The 24,729-nt window shown below is 44.0% G+C and overlaps 1 protein-coding gene across 1 annotated transcript in view; it reads right to left on the bottom strand.

The window, feature by feature from the left end:
• The window catches only part of GRPR (gastrin releasing peptide receptor), a 156,987-nt gene that overhangs the window by 93,547 nt on the left and 38,711 nt on the right, over nt 1-24,729 (bottom strand). The window lies entirely within an intron of this gene.

The raw sequence follows: 24,729 nt of genomic DNA, 5'->3' as shown, positions 1-24,729 counted from the left end.
TGGGGGGAACCACCGTTTGAGTGCATAGCAGAGCTCGGAAGGGAAGGATCATCATTTGGAATGCAGACTTAGATGGATTGGTCTGCAGGCGTCACATTGCATTTGCAGAGCCCCTAATGTACCTAAACAGTAGAAATCCCCCAAAAGTGACACCATATTGGAAACTAGACCCCCAAGGAACTTATCTAGATGTGTTGTGAGAACTCTGAACCCCCAAGTGTTTCACTACAGTTTATAACGCAGCCATGAAAATAAAAATACAAATTTTTTCCACAAAAATTATTTTTTAGCCCCCAGTTTTGCATTTTCCCAAGGGTAACAGGAGAAATTGGACCCCAAAAGTTGTTGTCCAATGTGTCCTGAGTACGCTGATACCCCATATGTTGGGGTAAACCCCTGTTTGGGCGCACAGGAGAGCTCGGAAGGGAAGGAGCACTGTTTTACTTTTTCAACGCAGAATTGGCTGGAATTGAGATCGGACGCCATGTCGCGTTTGGAGAGCTCCTGATGTGCCTAAACAGTGGAAACCCCCCAATTATAACTGAAACCCTAATCCAAACAACATCCTTAACCCTAATCCCAATGGTAACCCTAACCACACCCCTAACCCTGACACACCCCTAACCCTAATCCCAGCCCTATTCACAACCGTAAATGTAATCCAAACCCTATCCCTAAATTTAGCCCAACCCTAACCCTAACTTTAGCCCCAACCCTTACTGTAGCCTTAACCCTAGCTCCAACTCTAACCCTAGCCCTAACCCTAACCCTAGCCCTAACCCTAGCCCTAACCGTAACCCAAACCCTAACCCTAGCTCTAACCCTAGCCCTAACCCTAGCCCTAACCCTAATGAGAAAATGGAAATAAACACATTTTTTAAATTTTTTAATTTTTACCTAACTAAGGGGGTGATGAAGGGGGGTTTGATTTACTTTTATAGAGGTTTTTTTAGTGGATTTTTATGACTGGCAGCCGTCACACACTGAAAGGCGCTTTTTATTGCAAAAAATATTTTTAGCGTTACCACATTTTGAGAGCTATAATTTTTCCATATTTTGGTCCACAGAGTAATATATGGTCTTGTTTTTTGCAGGACGAGTTGACATTTTTATTGGTAACATTTTCGGGCACGTGACATTTTTGGATCGCTTTTTATTCTGATTTTTATGAGGCAGAATGACCAAAAACCAGCTATTCATGAATTTCTTTTGGGGGAGGCGTTTATACCGTTCCGCGTTTGGTAAAATGGATAAAGCAGTTTAATTCTTCGGGTCAGTACAATTATAGCGATACCTCATTTATATCATTACTTATGTTATGGCGCCTTTATACGATAAAAACTATTTTATAGAAAAAATAATTATTTTTGCATCGCTTTATTCTGAGGACTATAACTTTTTTATTTTTAGCTGATGATGCTGTATGGTGGCTCGTTTTTTGCGGGACAAGATGACGTTTTCAGCGGTACCATGGTTATTTATATCTCTCTTTTTGATCTCGTGTTATTCCACTTTTTGTTTGGCGGTATGATAATAAAGCGTTGTTTTTTGCCTTTTTTTACAGTGTTCACTGAAGGGGTTAACTAGTGGGGCAGGTTTATAGGTCGGGTCGTTACGGACACGGCAATACTAAATATGTGTACTTTTATTGTTTTTTTTTTATTTAGACAAAGAAATGTATTTATAGGAACAATATATTTTTATTTTTTGGGGGGAATTTTTTTTTAAATTTTTTTACACATGTGAATATTTTTTTTTTACACTATAACATTGCCCCAGGGGGCATCATGTTATAGTGTAAGATCGCTGATCTGACACTTTGCTGTGCACTGTGTCAGATCAGCGATCTGACATGCACAGCTCCAGGCTTACAGGCGCCTGCTCTGAGCAGGCGCTGTGAAGCCACCTCTCTGCAGGACCCGGATGCAACGGCCATTTTGGATCCGGGCCTGCTGCAGGGAAGAGGAGGTAAGATCACATCGCGTTGCTCCGGGGATCTGAGGGAACCACGCAGGGAGCCCCCTCCCTGCGCGATGCTTCCCTATGCCGCCGGAACACTGCAATCATGTTTGATCACAGTGTGCCGGGGTTAATGTGCCGGGGGCGGTCCGTGACCGCTCCTGGCACATAGTGCCGGATGTCAGCTGTGATTGTCAGCTGACACCCGGCCGTGATCGGCCACGCTCCCCCCGTGAGCGCGGCCGATCGCATATGACGTACTATCCCGTCGGTGGTCATACGGGCCCACCCGACCTCAACGTGATAGTATGTCTAATGTCAGAAAGAGGTTAAATAGAATCCAACAAAAGTAGGAGACCACAATTGTACAGACGTATTTACACTAATTAGTTTTGTCCTAATGCTTGTGATTAACTTTCACTATAAAAAGTGAATCCCATTCAAGCTCAAGTATGTCACCCTCAATGAACATGAACAAAGTCATTTAATTTTCGTCAGCTCTTAGTAAAACATTTCTTCATCTCCTCACCCATTCTATAGTTGTCTTGTCCATATATTGTATCTTCAGGCGTTACTAATATTATATCGAAAGCAGAAATCACAGCAGTCAGTGTAACAACCTTGTGCAAATATTGACACATTATTAATCATCGCAGTATCAACGTACAGGAGCAGCGAAAACATTCGTGAATTTACATCCTTGACATTAGAACAGATATGTTTCAAGTCTCTATTGGCAAATGAAGGTGGTGACAATCATTACAACAATTAATTTTCTTTAAATACCTTTAAATCTGTACAAAAATGTTCGTAAGTTTAAGGAGTTATCTCATGATGACAATCCCTTGTCTGTAGACAGTTGTACAGTAATTTTCTGACCTCTACTTGTCTGTCTCTTGGATGTGATGGTGGCACTTGCATACAAAGTAATGGTCAATTGGTCATTTAAATGAATGGCTGACAATGTAATATATGGATGGGAAGAGTCCAACAGAGCAGGGTCATCTCTTTTATAAGGGTTTTTTTTTATCAGGGTTTTACTATTTTAGAAAGTGGTGTCAGCTAGTTTATGCTATCAACTGATGATGGGTGGGACACAACAGCTGTACAATAATATATTGAAGTAAATATACTAATGTAAATGTACTAACTGGTTTCAAAAGCAAAGGTTTATAAAAGGAATTAAGTTAAAAACTAGAGACCTAGTTCCTAAGTCAAAAACTGTTAAACAGAGTCTGGTCATAAAAGTCCCACAATGTGCAACTCATTAAAGGGATCTAAATAAATCAACGACTAGCCACCCTATAGATACACAAGGTTGCCTATAAACTGAAAAAAAGAAAAGTCAGTTCACATGGCACATTCTCTTATTACATTACGCTGAAGAATTTGCTGACAGTTTAGTACACAGCATGGATACAGATGTACAAAGTGTGTCTGATGTGCATGTTTACAGGTGTGCAGAACATGTTAGGTGTATGTATACTGGTGTGCAGAACATATCTGGTATAATGTATGCAAGTGTGCAGAATGTCTCTGTGTGTGTATGCTGGTGTGAAGAACATGTCTGGTGTGCAGGGTGTGTCTTAAGTGTATATATACAGGTGTATACAGGTGTGGAGAGTTTCTCTGGTGTGTGCCTGATGTGTATATACACAGATGTGCAGAGTGTGTCTGGCATGCAGAGTGTGCCATGTGTGCTTGCAGGAACGGACTGGCCATCTGGCAATTCTGGCAAATGCCAGAAGGGCCTGTCTGCTCATGGGCCGCCTTGACTATTACATTGTGAACAGAATCGGTGTTCTCAAGACACCCATACTGTTAAAAGTTGTGATGGAGAACAAGGTCGCTGACTGCATCACTCATACCAGCAGGCCACCGGAATCATTAGAAACATTGGTCTTGTAGTAAATCTTGCTTTCCTCCATCCAGGGCAATACTAGTAATATATTCCATCTGGTGCTAGGGGACGGGGACAGCATGGGCCTGTGTGACTCCAAATGCCAGTGCTGAATTTCAGTCCCAGTCCGTACCTGTGTGCATGTATACGTGTGTGCAGAGTGTGTCTGGTGTGTGTCTGATATGTATATATACAGATGTGCAGAGTGTGTCTGATGTGTATATATACAGATGTGCAGAGTATATCTGGTGTTTGTCTGTTGTGCATACATACAGATGTGCAGAGTATGTCTGGTGTGTTTGATGTGTATATGTACAGATGTGCAGAGGGTGTCTGGTGTTTGCGTTGTGCATATATACAGATGTTATATAAAAAGGAGAAACAGGGAGCCTAGAGTACAAATGTACAAAAATAGTTTATTTTTAAAATGTAGGACATAAAGCAAAACAAGATAATAGGGATACCACGACAACACATAGAAGGGAACAGAGAAGGAACAACTCTACCTGTCCGCCCCCCAGCAATAAGAAGTAGAAGTACCATGCTTACCACAATGAAGGGAGGTGGACAGGAGAGGGTCCCACCGGTGAAGGAGCCCCAACGCACGTTTCGCAGCGCTCGAACGCTGCTTTCTCAAGGGGAGGTAGTGTATGGGAAGTGCAGGACCTGCTTTTACCCTCCCACCCTGGGGCATCTTAATGAAAATTCTCTTAACATACGTCTTACCCACCAGTGCAGTACGGCCGCGGTCGACTTCCTGGACGTCCGCCTGGAGGTAGATTCTGACCGGCGCATCCAGGCGGACGTCTATCGGAAGCCGACCGCTGTCAATTCTTTACTGCACGCCTCATCTGCTCATTATCCAGCCACCATTAGGGCCGTCCCGGTCGGACAATTCCTCAGGGTGCGGCGGATTTGTTCCACTGAGGCCAAATTTGAATCACAGGCCCTGGACCTAAAGGACAGATTTGCTGTCCGTGGGTACAGTCGCAGGTCCATTAAGGCCGGTTACGACCGGGCACGGTCTACACAACTCTGATCTGTTGCATTCGAGGGCCCGACGCCGTACTGTGGGTGGAGATGGACATACCAGATTCATCTCCACCTACAATCATGAATGGGAGAATATGCGGACTATTTTGGTAAAACATTGGCCGGTTCTTCAGGCCGAGCCATCCCTGTGTGCCACCCTGGGCGCTACTCCCCTCATGACCCCCAGAAGGGGCACTAATCTCAGCAATTTGCTCGTGAGGAGCCATTACATTCCAGCTCCTGCAAGGAATTTCTTTGGCACAGGTGGCCCCCGTGCGGGCTGCACCCCCTGTGGGCACTGTCTTGCCTGCGCCAATGTCCTGCGCTGCTCTGATTTTTCTACCAGTGATGGTACTAAGACTTTTCAGATTAAAGAATGTATATCCTGTGGCACTACGAATGTTATATACTATGCTACCTGTCCGTGCCCCAGGATATACGTTGGTCTTACTACTCGAGAACTTAGAGTCCGGGTTAGGGAGCATGTGCGGGACATTGGCGCGGCCAGGACGGTGTCCCCGGGGGTAGAGATTAAAACAATTCCCCGTCACTTTAGGGCATACCATCAGTGTGATGGTGGACTGCTCAGGGTGAGGGGAATTGATGTGCTCCATCTGGGGATCAGGGGTGGGGATAACAAAAAACGACTAGCACAGATCGAGACTAAGTGGATCGTTTTGCTCGACACTATGACCCCTAAGGGCCTTAACGAGTCCCTTAGTTTCACTCCCTACCTCTGATTTGTGGTCCTTGCTGTGCTCTCTCTTCCATGTAGTGGTCTTCTCCATCTTTTCCGGTGTTTTCAGTGTTGGTGTTTTTAATTGTTTTTAACCTTCTTCATTGTTTTCCCTTTATTAACAGTATTCCTTTTTGGGCCTTGCGGTCCCCCCCTCTCCGCTTTATGCCATCTGACCTCGGTGTGACTATTGATTTCATCACATTAATGAATATCTGGATGACTTATTGGACATCAGCTATATGAATGAAAAACAGCTATGAAGATGGACTTTTTCGTGTGTCTATTTATAGCAATATCTGCATAGCTCCGTTTATATATGTTTTCCCCTGATGTCCATTTATGTTTATATTGCTGCATCTTTTACATTTTATCGCATGCACATTGTGCGTTTTCTGACTTATAAACCGCACTAGGTCTTTTCCATTTCCACCACTGTGTGGGCCCCCATGTGGCCGTGCGCGTTGCCCTGTGCACGGGCGGTTGCCGTACGGGGACGGGCATCTCACAGGCTTGCTTCGCGGGCCCGGAGATTTTTCTCCCGGTCTGCGCATCTGGCTTGACGCCGGGTCCTTGTGCGGCGCCGCTCCGCCGCAGTGCGCACGCGCCGATAGCGCCGACATGATTGGAGGCCGCCGATCATGTGATCGGGGTCAGGGAGGGTAAAAGCAGGTCCTGCACTTCCCATACACTACCTCCCCTTGAGAAAGCAGCGTTCGAGCGCTGCGAAACGTGCGTTGGGGCTCCTTCACTGGTGGGACCCTCTCCTGTCCACCTCCCTTCATTGTGGTAAGCATGGTACTTCTACTTCTTATTGCTGTGTGGCAGGTCTTCACATAAATGTACAGGGCACTGGCCCTTAGATTGTTTCTCTGCTTAGTCACACAGCAGCGTTTTTACACCATGTGCTCTGTGCTTCCCACCCTCCCAGTACTTTGCACGATATTGGCACTTACTATTTTTCATCCTTTATTTGTGCCCATTTACAGCTATTACATCTAATGTTGGGGGGCGGACAGGTAGAGTTGTTCCTTCTCTGTTCCCTTCTATGTGTTGTCGTGGTATCCCTATTATCTTGTTTTGCTTTATGTCCTACATTTTAAAAATAAACTATTTTCGTACATTTGTACTCTAGGCTCCCTGTTTCTCCTTTTTATATAATGTTGCTGGAGCAATGAATTAAGCGCCCGGGTTATTATTAATTATCACACTTGTGTTTCCTTTTCCCGGGTTAGGCTCATTATGATTTCTTTTTTTTGATATATATACAGATGTGCAGAGTATGTCTGGTGTTTGTCTGATGTTGATATACAGATGTGCAAAGTGTGTCTGGTATATATTTGATGTATTTACTGTATATATACAGATGTGCAGAGTGTGTCTGATATGCCGTGTGTGTCACATGTACATGTATACGTGTGTGCACCGTGTGTCTGATGTGTATATACTGTAGACAGGTGTGCAGAGTGGAGAATGTACAGAACATTTAACTGGAGTATGTAGAGACGAGTGTACAGTATGTGTATACAGGTCTGCCGATGTGTGTCTGAACTATGGAGAAAACGTCTGGAGTGTTATCATGTGTGTAGAGTGTGTATATACAGTGCCTTGCGAAAGTATTCGGCTCCCTGGAACTTTTCAGCCTTCTCCCACATATCATGCTTCAAACATAAAGATACCAAATGTAAATTTTTGGTGAAAAATCAACAAGAAGTGGAACACAATTGTGAAGTTGAACGAAAATGATTGGTTATTTTAAATTTTTATGGAAATTCAAAAACTGAAAAGTGGGGCGTGCAATATTATTTGGCCCATTTACTTTCAGTGCAGCAAACTCACTCCAGAAGTTCATTGTGAATCTCTGAATGATCCAATGTTGTCCTAAATGCCTAATGATGATAAATATAATCCCTGTTATGGACTGGTAATTTAGGAGCGACATGCGACTAGCTCTGGGCAGGTGGTAACTATACAGACCGCAGTTCCTGATCTTAACACAACACTAGCAGTAGCCGTGGAATGTTCCTGTCACTCCCTGGACATCTCGTCACAGCCGGAGAACTAGCTACCCCTAAAGGTAAAAACAGGAAAGCTATCTTGCCTCAGAGAAAATCCCCAAAGGATAGGACAGCCCCCCACAAATATTGGCTGTGAGAGGAGAAGGAAATGACATACGTAGTATGAAACAAGTTTTAGCAAAGGATGCCAATTCTAGCTAGATAGACAGTAAGGAAAGAAACACTGTGCTGTCAGTAATAAAAACTAGAAAAAGTCCACCGCAGAGATATGCAAAAATCTCCACACCTGACTAAAGGTGTGGAGGTCAAAATCTGCAGCCCAGAGCTTCCAGCTTAGCTAAATAGATCCATACTGATAAGCTGGACAAATGAACAAAACATAAATGTGCTGAACAATAAGTCCACAACAAGTGGACTGCAAAGGACAAGCAAGGTCTTATCTTTGCTGAATGGGACAGAGTGTCAGGGAAATCCAAGAGCCGTGCCTACAAGCAGGAATAATTGACAACTGGCATTGATTGAGGGATAAAGCCAGACTAAAATAGCCGAGCAGAAAGAAGATCAGTGGAAGCAGCTGCTGATGCTAAATCCAAGAAGCAGCTATACCACTCAAAACCACAGGAGGGAGCCCAAGAGCAGAATTCACAAAAGTGCTACTTACAACCACCGGAGGGAGCCCAAGAGCGGAATTCACAACAAATCCCCCTGTGTGTAATCAAGTCTCCGTATAAATGCACCTGCTCTGTGATAGTCTCAGGGTTCTGTTTGAAGCACAGAGAGCATCATGAAGACCAAGGAACACAACAGGCAGGTCCGTGATACTGTTGTTGAGAAGTTTAAAGCCGGATTAGGATACAAAATGATTTCCAAAACTTTAAACATACCAAGGAGCACTGTGCAAGCGATTATATTGAAATGGAAGGAGTATCATACCACTGCAAATCTACCAAGACCCGGCCATCACTCTAAACTTTCATCTCAAACAATAAGAAGACTGATCAGAGATGCAGCCAAGAGGCCCATGATCACTCTGGATGAGCTGCAGAGATCTACAGCTGAGGTGGGACAGTCTGTCCATAGGACAACAATCAGTCGTAAACTGCAGAAATTTGGCCTTTATGGAAGAGTGGCAAGAAGATAACCATTTCTCAGATATCCATAAAAAGTGTTGTTTAAAGTTTGCAACAAGCCACCTGGGAGACACACCAAACATGTGAAAGAAGGTGCTCTGGTCAGCTAAAACTAAAATCAAACTTTTGGCAACAATGCCAAACAATATGATTTGCGTAAAGGCAACACAACTCATCACCCTGAACACTCCATCCCCACTGTCAAACATGGTGGTGGCAGCATCATGGTTTGGGCCTGCTTTTCTTCAGCAGGGACAGGGAAGATGGATAAAATTGATGGGAAGATGGATGGAGCCAAATACAGGACCATTCTTGAAGAAAACCTGTTGGAGTCTGCAAAAGACCTGAGACTGGGACGGAGATTTGTCTTCCAACAAGACAATGATCCCAAACATAAAGCAAAATCTACAATGGAATGGTTCACAAATAAACGTATCCAGATGTTAGAATGGCCAAGTCAAAGTCCAGACCTTAATCCAATCGAGAATCTGTGGAAAGAGCTGAAAACTGCTGTTCACAAACGATCTCCATCAAACCTCACTGAGCTCGAGCTGTTTGCCAATGAAGAATGGGCAAGAATTTCAGTCTCTCGATGTACAAAACTGATAGAGACATACCCCAAGTGACTTGCAGCTGTAATCGCAGCAAAAGGTGGCACAACAAAGTATTAAGTTAAAGGGGCCAAATAATATTGCATGCCCCACTTTTTGAATTTCCACAAAAATTTAAAATAACCAATAAATTTCGTTCAACTTCACAATTGTGTTCCACTTGTTGTTGATTCTTCACCAAAAATGTACATTTGGTATCTTTATGTTTGAAGCATGATATGTGGGAAAAGGTTGAAAAGTTCCAGGGAGCTGAATACTTTTGCAAGGCACTGTAGATGTGCCATGTACGTATACAAGTATGGAGTGTGTTCAGTGCACTGTGTGTATGCAAAGTGTGAGGCTGATTTATGTGCAGAATGTCCCGTTCACGCTTCTTTATACAGGTGTGCAGTATGTGTGTGCAGGTGTGCAAAGTTTTTGGAGTGTGTGCAGTGTGTGTCTGTATGTGCCTGCGTATTGTATGTACAAACAAAATGTTTTGCAGTGAATCAAGTAGTGATATTAACCTTTTTGTTTTAATAGGAGGTGTAACGTGAACTTGAATGTTTCACAACTTTCAAACTAACTGCACATAAGAAAGGAGGGGGACATTGCTTTGGATGATATAAGAGGATGTCTTGCCCCTGTCTGGGAACTTCATCAATCCTGAAAGTGCTCTGAGTGGATGGACCCCAGGGATCAAAAAAATATCAATCATCCTGTGGCTAGGAGATAAGTTGCCTATTAGAACATAAACTTTAAAGTAGTTTTTACTTTTTAATAATTTTTTACACACATTTTATTCTGCTGTTTTTAAGTCAATGGTAAACATTGACATAAAATGCCAATGTCAATCCAATCTCAGCATACCATGTGCAAGAGGCTGAATTGTGATAAACTTAAATATATTCAATACATTTCATTACAGAAGTATTTGCACGGTGACACAATTTCCATAATTTCACCTTTCCATCTGCACAATGGATTTGAAACAAATCAAGATGTGATTGAAGTGGAGACTTTCAGATTAATTGAAAGGATTTAACAGGAATATTACTTTAACCATTTCAAAATTGGAGCAATTTTTGTACATTTACTGTATTTTCACAGTCTCAAATGTAATTGAACACATGACTGATAAACCAATTCAAGGGAAGCTCGTTCCTTCATGATTAATTAAGGCGATAAATGGTGACTTCTCATGTGCCATTTTGATTCAGGTCTTGAAGCTAAAGAGAGAAGTGGAATATATTTCTTCCCTTTACTCTGCACTCATCGCTTTGACTTCAAAAACTCTATCAAATTACCACACATGAAAGCGACTAAAGAGCTGATTCCGAGTGTTGCATTCACATGTTTGTTCATGGAAACTCTCAATATGTGGCCCAAAGAGATAGCAGAAGCATAACAGTGGTTGTCTTAACTTATGGGTAAAATTGTAAAGTGCTTGTAAAAACAAGCAACTTTACAATTCACCGCTTATTAAAAATTCCCTCCGTTTTCAAGAGCAGATGATTTTTTTTATTATCATAGTTTCCTGCTTTGAAGCCTATGTTACCAGCCACCTCTGCAATGTTTCAGATGTGGGTGGGGGGCTTCTAGGCAAGTAGTGCAGTCAAACCATAGCATAGTGAATCATTCAGAACTCACCAGCCTATTAAGCGGGAAACCGGTGATGAGAACAACCCCTTTAATATGGGAAAATCTAACACTTTGGTACATTCTTTTTTTAAATTACATTTAGTAAGGATACTATATGCTCATAAAAAACAAGACAGTAAAATGCTCATTATACAACATAATGTTCAAAAAACCCACCCAAACCACCATCTGGAAGAAAAAGGAGGATAAAAAAAAAAATTTGGGGAAATTAATTTGCGTATTGTCTCATCCCATCATATGATACCTATCCAACCATAATGGCCAAATTGTTTATAACATATGATAATTTCTTCTTGACCTTACATGCCCTTAGTAATCTGGCATGTCAGCCACTTTGGATATACCGTATATACTCGAGTATAAGCTGAGATTTTCAGCCCATTTTTTTAGGGTAAAAGTGCCCCTCTCGGCGCACCTTCTGCCTGAACAGTCACTGCAGAGACAAGGAAAACACAGCGGCACGGCAGTGGAACGGGGACAGGTGAATATCGCAAGTGCTGGTGTCCCGAGCCAGCGGCGACTCCGGCACCTGACCCCCGTAGCGCGCCAGTGTCCCCGCCTGCTCAGGGCCCCGGGACTCGGCGCCCAGCAATGAGAAGAGAGGTTGTCATTTTTTTTTTTTTATCGCAGCAGCAGCATACGGGGCATATTATTCTATGGAGCATCTTATGGGGCCATCAACCTTTGTGCAGCATTATATGGGGCATATTATTCTATGGAGCATCTTATGGGGCCATCATTAACCTTTTATGCAGCATTATATGGGGCGTATTTTGTATGGAGCATCTTATGGGGCCCATCATGAACTTTATGGAGCATTATATGAGCTGCTCATTCAATATGGATATTCAAAAACACTTAACCTACTGATGTCTCAATTAATTTTACTTTTATTGGTATCTATTTATATTTTTGAAATTTACCAGTAGCTGCTGCATTTTCCACCCTAGGCTTATACTCGAGTCAATAAGTTTTCCCAGTTTTTTGTGGCAAAATTAGGGGTCTCAGCTTATACTCGGGTCGGCTTATACTCGAGTATATACAGTACATATTTTGTATCTTTTTTATTTTTTTCTATTTAAGAACGGAGGTTAATCAGTAAGTTTATTATAATGTGAATTCCAAAATCTCAAAGCCAAGAAAGCTCTGTCTGACCCAAATCTTTGCATTATTTTCCATGATTTGTTTTCTTCTCACAACTACTGTACTTTTTACCAGTATTATATCAGAACAGCATGGATTTCTATTTCGCCTCTTTTTAACCCCTTCCCTTACTGAAGTAGATTTACTACACTCTCCAACTTTAAAGGTGCTGACATTATTTTATCGTGGCAATACATTACATGAAGGTATGAACAAAATAAAGTGTTTCAATTGGTCTTTATCCACTGAATATGTTAGAGGAACTGCATGATTGGGGAGAAGGAGAAGCGCCTGCAGAGGCTAATTGAATGCACCTAAATTACATTTATTCCTGTTTTTAAGATCTCTTGCACATGACCGCATTTTCAGTCCGACTGATATCCAACAAAACATTGTATCGTGCTTGGACCAATATTATTCTATGGGGCTGTGTACATGTCCAATTTTATCCTCGGAACCAGCTCATTACAGAAATAAATTGCAGCATGCCCAACTTTGATCCGATATTCGCACTCAGCCATGTATGTCAGGAAATCCCTGGAAAACATTGGACTGCACTCGGATTTCATCTGAGTGCAGTCCCATTTCCACAGACAGAATGGAGAAGATGGAAAACATTTTTTTCTACGTCTTCACCTCATCTGAGAGAATTGGATTACATGATTACATTCTGATCTAACATTGGTCAGAGTTTGATCAGAGTGTGATTAACAGAACTGACCCAATTCCCTCAGATGAGAGAAATGCACTTGTGTGAACCTAACCTTAGAATTCAGCAAAATGATTTGCAGGAAACTGGTACAGTAGATACATTGCTAATACTTGGCTGCCAGACCGCAGCCCTGTAAACCTCCTCCTTCTTGCCAGGTACCTCTTCTGAAAATGTTAGCGCAGGCAAAGCATCCTGTCTATGGATTGTCGTGCAGTTCTCAAGACACCAATACAACAGAGCAGGTGCTCAATCAATGGTTTACACCTGTTCTCTCAAGAGAAGAAATAAAAATTACCGGTTGATTGCACTGAAGAAAAGCGTCCAGGACATGTACACTGAGAACGTTTTGCTCTCCTCATCACAACTTATCGTCTATACACAGAATTAGGCTCAATGACTGACGCTTGTTTCCACCTGATGACTCTGTCACTCTATAGCCTATTCCCACCTTACCCCTAACCATAAAGGGAGCTAAGTTGGCTAATAATTGCCCTTTTTATACAGAACAGCATTACAAAATGCTGAATCTTACAATAAGCATCAAACACAAAAGACAGCAAAATAAGTCGAATGTCTGCAATCACTTGTGAAACAGGCGGAAAAAAGCAGAGATCTAACAAGCTCTTCTAGACTAATTAAGTGGAAATTAGAGTGGGAAGCTTGAACATTGGGAATTAGAAACGCATTAGGCTGATGAATAAGCAAATTTTAATTATAGCCCCAAAAATCACAATGGAATACAAATAAAAAGGAAATGCATGCTGGAACTTCTACAGATAACTAACAGGATGGAATGGTGAGATTTGGGAGGATATCTCTCTATGTAATAAAAATGGCATGTAAAGCTTTTTGTTTTTTAACTTTCTATTGTGTGGATATAGCAGTATTTCTAAATTTGCAAGGTTAAAAAGCTGAATGGCTTTAGGAAGGCCCAAATGGTTGTTGTGGCAGGTCAGTGTCTCCAAAATGTCAGATTTTGTGGAAAGTATGCAGTATGCAGTTTTTATTACCTACCAAAAATGGTCCAAGGAAGGTCACCTGGTAAATTGGTGATAGGGTCAATGGAGCCCATGGCTCAGTTATGTACTTGGGAGCAAAATCTACCTTGCTTGGTCCAATCCACAGAAGAGTTAATGTAGCACAAATTATTGAAGACATTAAAGGAATTGTCCACTAAGCAGACATCCCTTTCTCAATCACTATGTTTCCCTAAATTAAAACAAAGGTAGCCATACTCCCCTCAATCTGCTGCTCTATGACTTCCTCCGAAGGTCATACTTGTCCAAAGGAGAAGAGATTGATGCCGCTGCCGATTTGCTGCAGTGGCCCCGAGAGACACAGTACTGACATTACTGGAATGGCGTCATCACCGGAGGTGAGTATGGCTCTTACTATTTTACTTGGGGGAAACATGGGGATTGAAAAATGGTTGTCAGAGTAGTGGACAACCAATTTAATATTGGCAATAATATAAAAGGTAGACATGTAGACTACGATAAAAGGTGTACAAAACACAGTATATAGAAACTTGGGGAATATGGGGATATGTAGCCACAACCAAAGTGCCTGTACTGACCCATGTTCATTACCAAAAGCCCCATCAGTGGGCAGTGAGCATCAAAACTGCACCGTGTAACAACAGAAGAAGGCGACCTGATGTGGACTGAGGGTTGCATGTGCATCTCACTAGAAAAACCATGGTAAGTTTATAGAGACAGTGTGATGCTGGGGGCAATGTATACTGGGAGATTCCCGTGAATTTTGCTTTAAAGAGAACTTGTCAGTAGTGTCACTAGGATCAACCCTTCTAAGCCGTCTATATGGGCATGTAGATCATACAAAGCTGAATAAACTGATACCTTCATATCTGCGATCCAATGTTTTATTCCATAGTAATCCACATTTTTTGTAAAATTAGTTTCGAAAATCTATGGGCTGGATGCAGATCTCCCTTAGAATTGACCTCCAGAACTTATTTTAAATGAAAGGGAGAGTTATCAGTTTGAGACATGTAGACAAGGAGAGAAGACTGTCAGTCATTATATTTCTCAGACTGGTAACATAATCTCTGGAGGCAGATTCTCAGGGAGATCTATGTCCGGCCTATAGATCTTAACAGCTCATTTACATATTATGAAAAATGTGGATTTCTCTGGAATAAGACATCAGATTGCAGCTATCAATGTATCACTTTATTCAGCCTCCTGTGACCTACATGCCCATAGAGACGGCTTAGGAGGGTTCATCCTATTGACAGATTCCCTTTAACATATACCATTTACCTAAACACTATTTAGGTTGATATTATATGTCATCAATGGTCCCTAAAGGTAATTGACTTGTTTGAAGAACATAAAGAGTTCAATGTGTTGCCTTGGTCTTCAAACTCCACAAATCTCAATTCTATCAAGCATCTGATCCATGGAGGTGCCAGCTTATAAACTAGAGGACTTCGGGGATCTACTGCTGAGCTCTTGGTGCCAGATGCCATACAGTCCCCATTTTGAGGTTTTGTTCAATATGGCCACGCCTTGATGTGTCAGATCAGTTTATACTGTGCAGAATTTGCTTACTTACATTGGGGGTAATAGGTAGATATGAGCGGTGTTCGAGTCGAACTGTTCGCCAATTTCAAATTCGAGCTGTTTTGGGCGGTGTTCGAGTCGTTCGACGAACCCGAACAATTTGCTTAAAATTCGGCTGTTCGAGTTTCTGTTCGATAACTGTTCGTTCACCAAAAGCCTAGCTTGATTTACACATTAAAACTGTTTATCATTGTTAATGGACTGTTTCAGTGTATAGTGGGGGGGGGATAGATCTGTGCTGAAATAACGCCGATCTCCTTTTTTTTTCTTTCCCGCATTTACAGAGGGGCGGTGCAGTCTCTCAGCCTATCAGCAGTGCGCACACACACAGCAATGTGCATGTGATGCACACAAGCAGGGGCATGTGTCATTGGCTGTGTATGTCACATGTCACTCCTTGCCCAATGAGAACCAGCCATTTGCACTGTCGTCACCATTTCCTCACTGCTGCAGCTTAGTGTTAGACGGCACCGCTGCTGCTGTGGGCGCTATACAGTCAAAGAGTCTTTTTTTGCCAGCAAATTTTCTGACAGATATGTTTAGGGAGTCGGGAGTTGGGACTAGTTGTAATATCAGCCCTTTTCAGGGTAGGTTACAGCAGTTCATAGCACTGTTTGCCAGGCCGGTCTGAGCCAGTGCTGTGCAAGTGTTAGTCACAGCATTTGGTGTAATCTAGCTCAGCCAATCCTTTTGGGCTAGTAGCATTGTCTGATAGTCATCTGAGTAGCCCGCCTGTGAAGCTAGCTACACCGCCTGTGTATCTCAATTTTTACGGCATCTAACCCAGTAAATCGTTTTTGGGTTTTGGGCTTAGTAGCTGTGTCTGCACGTCAGCAGAGTAGCCCACCTGTGAAACAAACTATACCGCCTGTGTATCTCCATTTTCACTGCATCTAATCCAGTTGATAGTTTTGGGCCTAGTAGCATTGTCTGCATGTCAGCAGAGTAGCCCACCTATGAAACAAACTATACCGCCTGTGTATCTCTATTTTCACTGCATCTAATCCAGTTGATAGTTTTGGGCCTAGTAGCATTGTCTGCATGTCAGCAGAGTAGCCCACCTGTGAAACAAACTATACCGCCTGTGTATCTCTATTTTCACTGCATCTAATCCAGTTGATAGTTTTGGGCCTAGTAGCATTGTCTGCACGTCAGCAGAGTAGCCCGCCTGTGAAGCTAGCTGCACCGCCTGTGTATCTCTATTTTCACTGCATCTAATCCAGTTGATAGTTTTGGGCCTAGTAGCATTGTCTGCACGTCAGCAGAGTAGCCCGCCTGTGAAGCTAGCTGCACCGCCTGTGTATCTCTATTTTCACTGCATCTAATCCAGTTGATAGTTTTGGGCCTAGTAGCATTGTCTGCATGTCAGCAGAGTAGCCCACATGTGAAACAAACTATACCGCCTGTGTATCTCTATTTTCACTGCATCTAATCCAGTTGATAGTTTTGGGCCTAGTAGCATTGTCTGCACGTCAGCAGAGTAGCCCGCCTGTGAAGCTAGCTACACCGCCTGTGTATCTCAATTTTTACGGCATCTAACCCAGTAAATCGTTTTGGGGTTTTGGGCTTAGTAGCAGTGTCTGCACGTCAGCAGAGTAGCCCGCCTGTGAAGCTAGCTACACTGCCTGTGTATCTCTATTTTTCTATTTTTGGGCCTAGTACCACAGTTTGGCCACTCAGTTCTGCTCGGTTTTCATCCATCGGTTGTTGTGCCAACAACTTCAGATACAGAGTTGCCAGTTAAGCACTAAAATGAGTGGCAAAAGGCCTGCTGCTGGTGGAAAGGGGAATAGGCGTGTTGGAAAGGGAAAAAAAGGTTGTGTCCGTGGGGTAGGTGGTAAAGCAACAGTAACATCTGCAGAAGAAAGACCATCTTCCAGCCAAAGTAAGATGTCTACTTCTTTTCATGGACAATCTGATATGATCCCTTTCTTATGACCATCGCTACAAGCATCGCCAAAAATTCCAGATGAGGCACAAAAACAGCAGGTGCTTGAACGGATATCAAGTGCTCGTTCAAGTGGGCTCTTCTCCATGTCAACTTCAACATCACAACTACTCCAGTCCTCAGAGTTGTCACCCCAATCGCACTTGCTTCCTCACAGCTCCCGAGTCTCCAGCTGCCCATCTGAGCATGGGGTAGCACACATGGTTGAGTCTGTAGAGCTGTTTACGCATACTATAGCCTGGGAATCAGAGGTCTGCTCCAGAGCTTCTGTGAATCCAGACAAGGAAATGATCTGCACTGATGCCCAGAATCTTTGTGAGTCAGATCCAGGCCCAGATGAAGAAGGTTCTGAGCATAATGTAGACCCTCGTTCCCAAACTGTAACTCCTGTTGGTGGAGACAATGAGGAAGATGATGATGAGACTGAGATACCTGATTGGAACGAAAACTTGACTTTTCGGTCGGGGCAGGAAGAGGTTGGCTCTGAGGACGACGGGTGTGAGAACACACAGGATGATGATGACGAGGTTGTAGACCCCACTTACTGTCAACCCCCAGTCCGCCAGTCCATGAGGTCAGCAGAGGAGGTGGAAGAGGATGCTAGTGACGAGTCTGACGACGAGGTAACGGTGCGCCTTCCTGGCCAGAGACGGAGTACTGGAAGCACATCAACAACTGCATCCTCAACCCCAATTGTGCCTCAGACCAGAAGTCGTGTTGGCTCTTCAGGTCGCACGGGCTCTAAGCCTTGCATAGCCTGGGCATTTTTTGACATCGCAAAGGATGACCCAACTCATGTTCTCTGTAAGATTTGTCAACAAAATCTCAGTAGTGGCCAAAAAATCACTAGCTTGAGTACTTCATGCATTAACCATCACATGGATATGAGGCATAAGTTGCAGTTGGAAGCTCACTGTGCTACAATGCGGCCTAGTGGGCCGGGTCAACCACCGTCTGCCCCATCAAGTGCTCTTCATCCTCTGTGACTGTGGGGACAGCAGTCGCACATGGTTTTGGAAGCAGACCTTCCACCTCTTTACCCGCAACATCCAGTGTGATTGGCAGGTTGTCAGGACATTTGCACGTGGAAACACCTGCTGGTGTTGAGCGCTCTCCAACATCGACACCACATTTTGATCAAGGCAACATAACATCTCCGCCTGCACCTTCCTCACAGACCAGCAGTTTGCCGGGGACACCCTACTCAACTCCATCTAAGCACGGCAGCCAGCCCTCAGTCCCTCAGATCTGGACAAGTAAAAGACCATTTCCTCCTAGCCATGACAAAGCTAAGAGGTTGAATTTCTCCATCTGCAAACTGTTGGCTACAGAAATGCTGCCTTTTCGCCTGGTGGACACAGAGGATTTTCGAGACCTTATGTCCGTCGCAGTGCCCCAGCACCAGATGCCCAGTCGCCACTACTTCTCAAAGAAAGCTGTGCCTGCGCTACACCAGCATGTCGCACACAACATCACCGCTTCCTTGAGAAACGCTGTGTGTGACAGGGTGCATTTCACCACAGACACTTGGACGAGTAGACATGGACAGGGGCGTTACATGTCGGTGACTGGGCACTGGGTAACTACGGTGACATCAGGAGAAGGGGCTGCTGTCCAAGTCTTGCCGTCCCCACGAGTTGCTCGTCGATCCTCTGTGTCTAGAAGTTCCCCCACTGCTTCTGCCTCCTCAACCTCCTCTCGGTCCTCCACCTGCACCCAAAGCCTGTCTGGTAATGCCACCCACGTTGTAACTGCGCAGAAGGAATCCTGCACACCTCCTCACTATGCTGTCACCAGGGCTCAATGGCATCAGGCAGTGTTTACATTGAAATGTCTGGGAAATGTGAGTCACACAGCTGAGTTGTGGTAAGCTCTGGAGACCGAGTTCCATCAATGGTTGTCTCCACTCAACCTGCAGCCAGGGAAGGCCATGTGCAACAATGCTGCAAACCTTGGTGCGGCCCTTCGCCGGGGCAATGTCACACACGTGCCTTGTATGGCTCACGTTTTGAACCTGGTTGTCCAGCAATTTTTATCCCACTATCCCAGACTAGATGGGCTTCTGCAGAGGGCACGGTCACTGTGTACTCACTTCCGCCGTTTGCATCCCGCAGCTCGACGACTTGCATCTCTACAGAAGTCGTTGGGCCTGCCAGTTCACCGGCTGAAATGCGATGTGCCCACACGGTGGAATTCAACTCTGCACATGTTGCAGCGACTGTGGCAGCACCGACGAGCCCTGGTGCAATACGTTATGACGTATAGCCTGCGCCAACAAGATCAAGAGGTGGGGCAAATCACGCTGCAGGAGTGGTCTCAGATCAGGGACCTATGCACACTTCTGCACAGTTTTGAAATAGCAACAAAGATGTTTAGTGCTGACGATGCCATTATCAGCATGACCATTCTGGTGATTTACATGCTGGAGCACACTTACACAGTGTTCGGAGTCATGTGGTGGAACAAGAGGAGGAGGAGGAACAGGAGGAGTCATATGCGGAAGGGATCATATCTCCAAGGTCAAGAAGGTTGGCAGCACCAAGGCGGCTGGCATTGGAGGCTGGGGGAGAGGGATTACCGAGGGCGCATGGTAGCAGCCAAACTGTTGAGGAAGGTGCAGGAGGCGAGGAAGAAGTGGAGGACGAACGGGAGCTGGGCATGGAAGACTCATCAGATGAGGGAGACCTTTATCAAATTTCTGTTGTGCGAGGTTGGGGGGAGAGGGCAGACGATGGAAGCATGATTCTCACCTCGCCACCACCAAGACAACAAGGACTTGGTCCTCCTGGATGCGCAAGACACATGAGTGCCTTCTTGCTGCACTACCTGCAACATCACCCTCGGATTGTCAGAATCCGAAGTAATGCTGGCTACTGGGTTGCCACACTCTTAGATCCCCAGTACAAAAGCAAACTTGGCAAAATAATTCCTGCCATAGAAAGGGATTCACGCATGCAGGAGTATCAGCAGAGACTGTTACAGAATCTAACATCTGCTTTTCCACAAAACAGCAGTGGTGCACGTAGTGAATCTCTGAGCTCTAACTTGCCAACCGTGGGACTATCGGGTCATCACTCAAACCGTAACAGTAACATCGTATCTGTTGGTAACAGCAATTTTTTCCAATCATTTCAAAATTTTTTTAGACCATCCTTTGCAAGGCCACAGGAGACAAGAAGTCTGACGCACAGCCAACGCCTAGAGAGGATGGTACAAGAGTATCTCCAAGTTAACATCGATGCCATGACTGTGGAACTGGACCCTTGCTCATTTTGGGCTTCCAATCTTGAAAAATGGCCTGAGCTCGCCACTCACGCCTTGGAGATCTTGTCGTGTCCCGCAGCCAGCGTTCTCTCTGAACATGTGTTCAGCGCTGCTGGCGGTGTGCTGACAGATAAGCGCACGCGGCTGTCCAGTGACAATGTAGACAGACTAACGTTCATCAAGATGAACAAATCCTGGATCCGCAAGGACTTTTCTACCCGTGTGTCATCTTGGGTAGACTAAAAGCTTGATGATTTTTGAAAATCACCTCACCAACCGTTTTAAAAAACTCTGGCGAAATTGATGCCACTTAAGTGGTGTCTGTGGCCGAATTTTTGGAAAAAATAGAGACTCTTTGATTTAGTCTCCTTGCTGAGTTTTACATGATGTTGCCATCGTCAATTCCAGGTGGGTGGGGTCGTCTGCAGAGTTATTTACTCATACTATGGCCTGGGATTCATAGGTCTGCTCCAAAGCTTCAGTGTCTGCTAGTCAGCAGAGTAGCCCAGCCACCCACCGCCTGTTTACCTAAGTACTATTTTTAACAGCATCTGGCCCAGGAAATCCTTTGGGGCCTAGTAGAATTTGGTGCTACACAGCAGCGTACTTCACCCATGAAGCAAGCTACACCGCCTGTTTACCTAACTACTATTTTGTAACGGCATCTAGCCCAGGAAATCCTTTTGGGCCTAGTAGAATTTAGTGCTACTCATCATCGTACCCCACCCATGAAGCAAGCTACACCGCCTGTTTACCTAACTACTATTTTGTAACGGCATCTAGCCCAGGAAATCCTTTTGGGCCTAGTAGAATTTGGTGCAACTCAGCAGCGTACCCCACCCATGAAGCAAGCTACACCGCCTGTTTACCTAACTACTATTTTGTAACGGCATCTAGCCCAGGAAATCCTTTTGGGCCTAGTAGAATGTAGTGCTACTCAGCAGCGTACCCCACCCATGAAGCAAGCTACATCGCCTGTTGATCTAATTACTAATTTTTAACTGATCTAGCCCAGGAAATTGTTTTGTACCTAATAGCATTTTGTGCTACTCAGCAGAGTACCCCACCTATGAAGCAAGCTACACCACCTGTTTACCTAACTACTATTTTTTAATGGCATTTGGCCAAGGAAATCCTTTTGGGCCTAGTAGCAATTTCGGCTACTCAGCAGAGTACCCCACCCATGAAGCAAGCTACACCGCCTTCTTTCTTTCTCAATCTAACCCCTCGGCTCTGGGGTGTCCACTCTCCCTCCAGCTCTCTCCTTCTCACAGGTGGACTACCGTGTGTTTTCACACTGTGGCGAATCTTTTGGGCCCAGGCATAAGAAGTCGTTGAGGCAATGGATAATATGTGCCGCCTTACAAACGTCCATGATGACACATTCGAGGAAGCAACTAAACGCCTCAAATGGTGAGCAGGATATGGAGCACCCCATGGGCAAACAGCGATCTATGTAGTATGCTCCTTCACAGAAGCAGCCCAATGGGAGGACACTATTCGGAGGCACAGGTAGTAACCGGAACGCCCCCTCAATGTCTGTTTTGGCCATTAGGGTGCCCCTTCCCAACTTCTTGACCCACCTGATTGCCTCGTCAAAGGAGGTACAGTACATAGTACTGTACTTGGTTCCGCGTCGATGTTGTCGTTTACTGACCTGCCCCTTGGATATGACAAATGGTGGATTAGTCTGAATGTATTGGGTTCATTTTTTGGCACAACTCCCAACGGGGGTACCACTACGTCTTCTAAGGAAAGTGTTCTACCTAAAAATATCTCTTTTTTTTTTTGTCAAGACGTCTGGGTGTTGGTAGAGTGAGTTTAGATTTTTACTCCAGCCTTTCTTAACTTTAGAAGGGCATGACATGCCTATATCTGTGTCTCCTCCTCCTTTTACTCCTCCACCTCTTTTCTTTTCGCATGACTATGTGTAGTTGTGACTTTTCCATGTGTTTGTTGTGTCTTCTGAGCAGTTTGTTAGCTTTTGGACACCTTTTAAGGTGTTTTCTATGTGTTTTCCATGTGTTTGTATGTTTGTGTTTGCCTGCCAATGGTTTCAATGGGGTTCGACAGTGTTCGTCGAACAGTTCGACGAACAGTTCGGCGAACATCTCCCTGTTCGCCGAACCGAACCAAACCCGAACACTAGGGAGGTGGCTCATCTCTAGTAATAGGACAAACAATTAATACAAAATTCAATGCAATGCATAAATTATGCTGAACTCTGATTTATTCCACATCATGTTGTACTCAGACAGCATCTGTTAAACCAATTAATAACGTTTTCTTCCATGTGGCACGTGTTCCTGCTGCAAACGCACAGCACTGCCAAAAAAACTATACACCTCCTTCACGGATACATACAAGTCAAATCATTTCAACATTAAAACAAACATCACGTGCCAAACCAAGGGAGTCATCTACATCCTAATATGCCCTTGTGAAAAAATATATGTAGGCAGAACCAAAAGACGTCTACAGAATAGAATTAAAGAACATTTGGATAGTATTAGTAAGGAATTTAAGGGACATCCATTGTCACGACACTTTTCTGAGAAGCATAACCAAGCATGTCATGGAATTTTCTTTTGTGGCATTCAAGTGGTCCCGCCGAACCCTAGGGGTGGGGACTTCCTAAAAGCTATGTCTAGAATCGAATCCAAATGGATATTTACTCTGGACAGTCTGGCCACCAATGGCCTGAACCAGGAGATTGAGCTTTACGCATTCTAGCACTCCAGCAATAAATGCTCAGGCACTTGCCCGACTGTCTTAGCACTATTATACACGCGCTAATGCGTATTGGCATACATACTTTGCCTGTTTTAATTTGAGTGTATTTTTTACATAATTATAATTTTTTTATATAATTATATTTTTATTATTTTTTCATATACCTACATACATATCTACATGTATTTTCCATGTTATATTCTATATTCTATATTCTATTTTAATTTTAATTTTATTTTTGTTTTATATATTTTGTTATTCTAATTTTATTTCTTAATTATTAATAAAATTGCAATTTTAATTACACCTATTTTTTATATATTTATTAGCAGCCCACCACCTTATCCATGTAGGTTTATCCATAGGTGTCCTACAAGGGGTCCCCTATGCACACCTAGTAACCTTCATGGGCCCACCATTTAATTGATTATCTTCCTCTCATGGCATGGCCCCTTTGTACCAAAGTACAGTCAATTAGGCAATATGGAGCAATGGGGAGCCTCGGGTATATATTGAGGTGAACAGCCGGTTGTGGAGACAGCTCTCATGAAGAGAGGAGATACCTCTCGAAACGCGTTGGTTAATTTCCCTAACCGAGCCTCCGTCCTCGCTCACCTGTGACGTCACATTTTAGCTCCGCCTGTTCGCGTGCCGCATCCCAGCGTTGCTCACGGCCGGAGCACGCAGGCAGCGGGCGCCTCCTGGGTACTCCTGAGGCCCCCGACCATAGCGCTCCACACGCTAAACACTCCGCCTCCCGGGCAGTAACTCCCGAACACCACACTCCAGCTTGGTTCCATCTTCTACCCGGTTAGTCCTGCACAGCCCTCCCCCTTATCTACAACCTTGCAAGTAAGTGTGCCTTCTTACCAACTACTCTAAGCAGGCTGCATTGGGGTACATACACCTGCTTATTATCCAGGGTATTTTAACTACACCCTTTATGTGTTTGTCTGCATACTACAGAGACTTCATACTACACCGGTAACACGGTATTGGTACCTCCTCTCACTGGCAGCAATTCCTAAAACGCCAAAACCCGGCACAGCTTTAGTGGACTATCTATTCTAAACAAACTCCCTTCTACGGGCCCTACAGTGCATTGCACGCAATAGCACCTGTAAGTACATCCTTATACCCTAATCGCACCACATATATATTTATTTACTCCCAAATTACTTGAACCACTATTTCAGCTCTCCCAACAGTGGCATCAACAAGCAGGATTTCCTGATCGACCTACGCATGTCAGATCTTTTTGTAGCAAGCAAGTGAGTACCGGAATATTATATATATATTTTTGGGGACTTGTTATGA

The sequence above is a fragment of the Ranitomeya variabilis genome, chromosome 3 (genome assembly GCF_051348905.1).
Source record: "Ranitomeya variabilis isolate aRanVar5 chromosome 3, aRanVar5.hap1, whole genome shotgun sequence".
NCBI classification, from domain to species: Eukaryota; Metazoa; Chordata; class Amphibia; order Anura; family Dendrobatidae; genus Ranitomeya; species Ranitomeya variabilis.
This window is presented reverse-complemented; position numbering and strand designations above follow the sequence as displayed.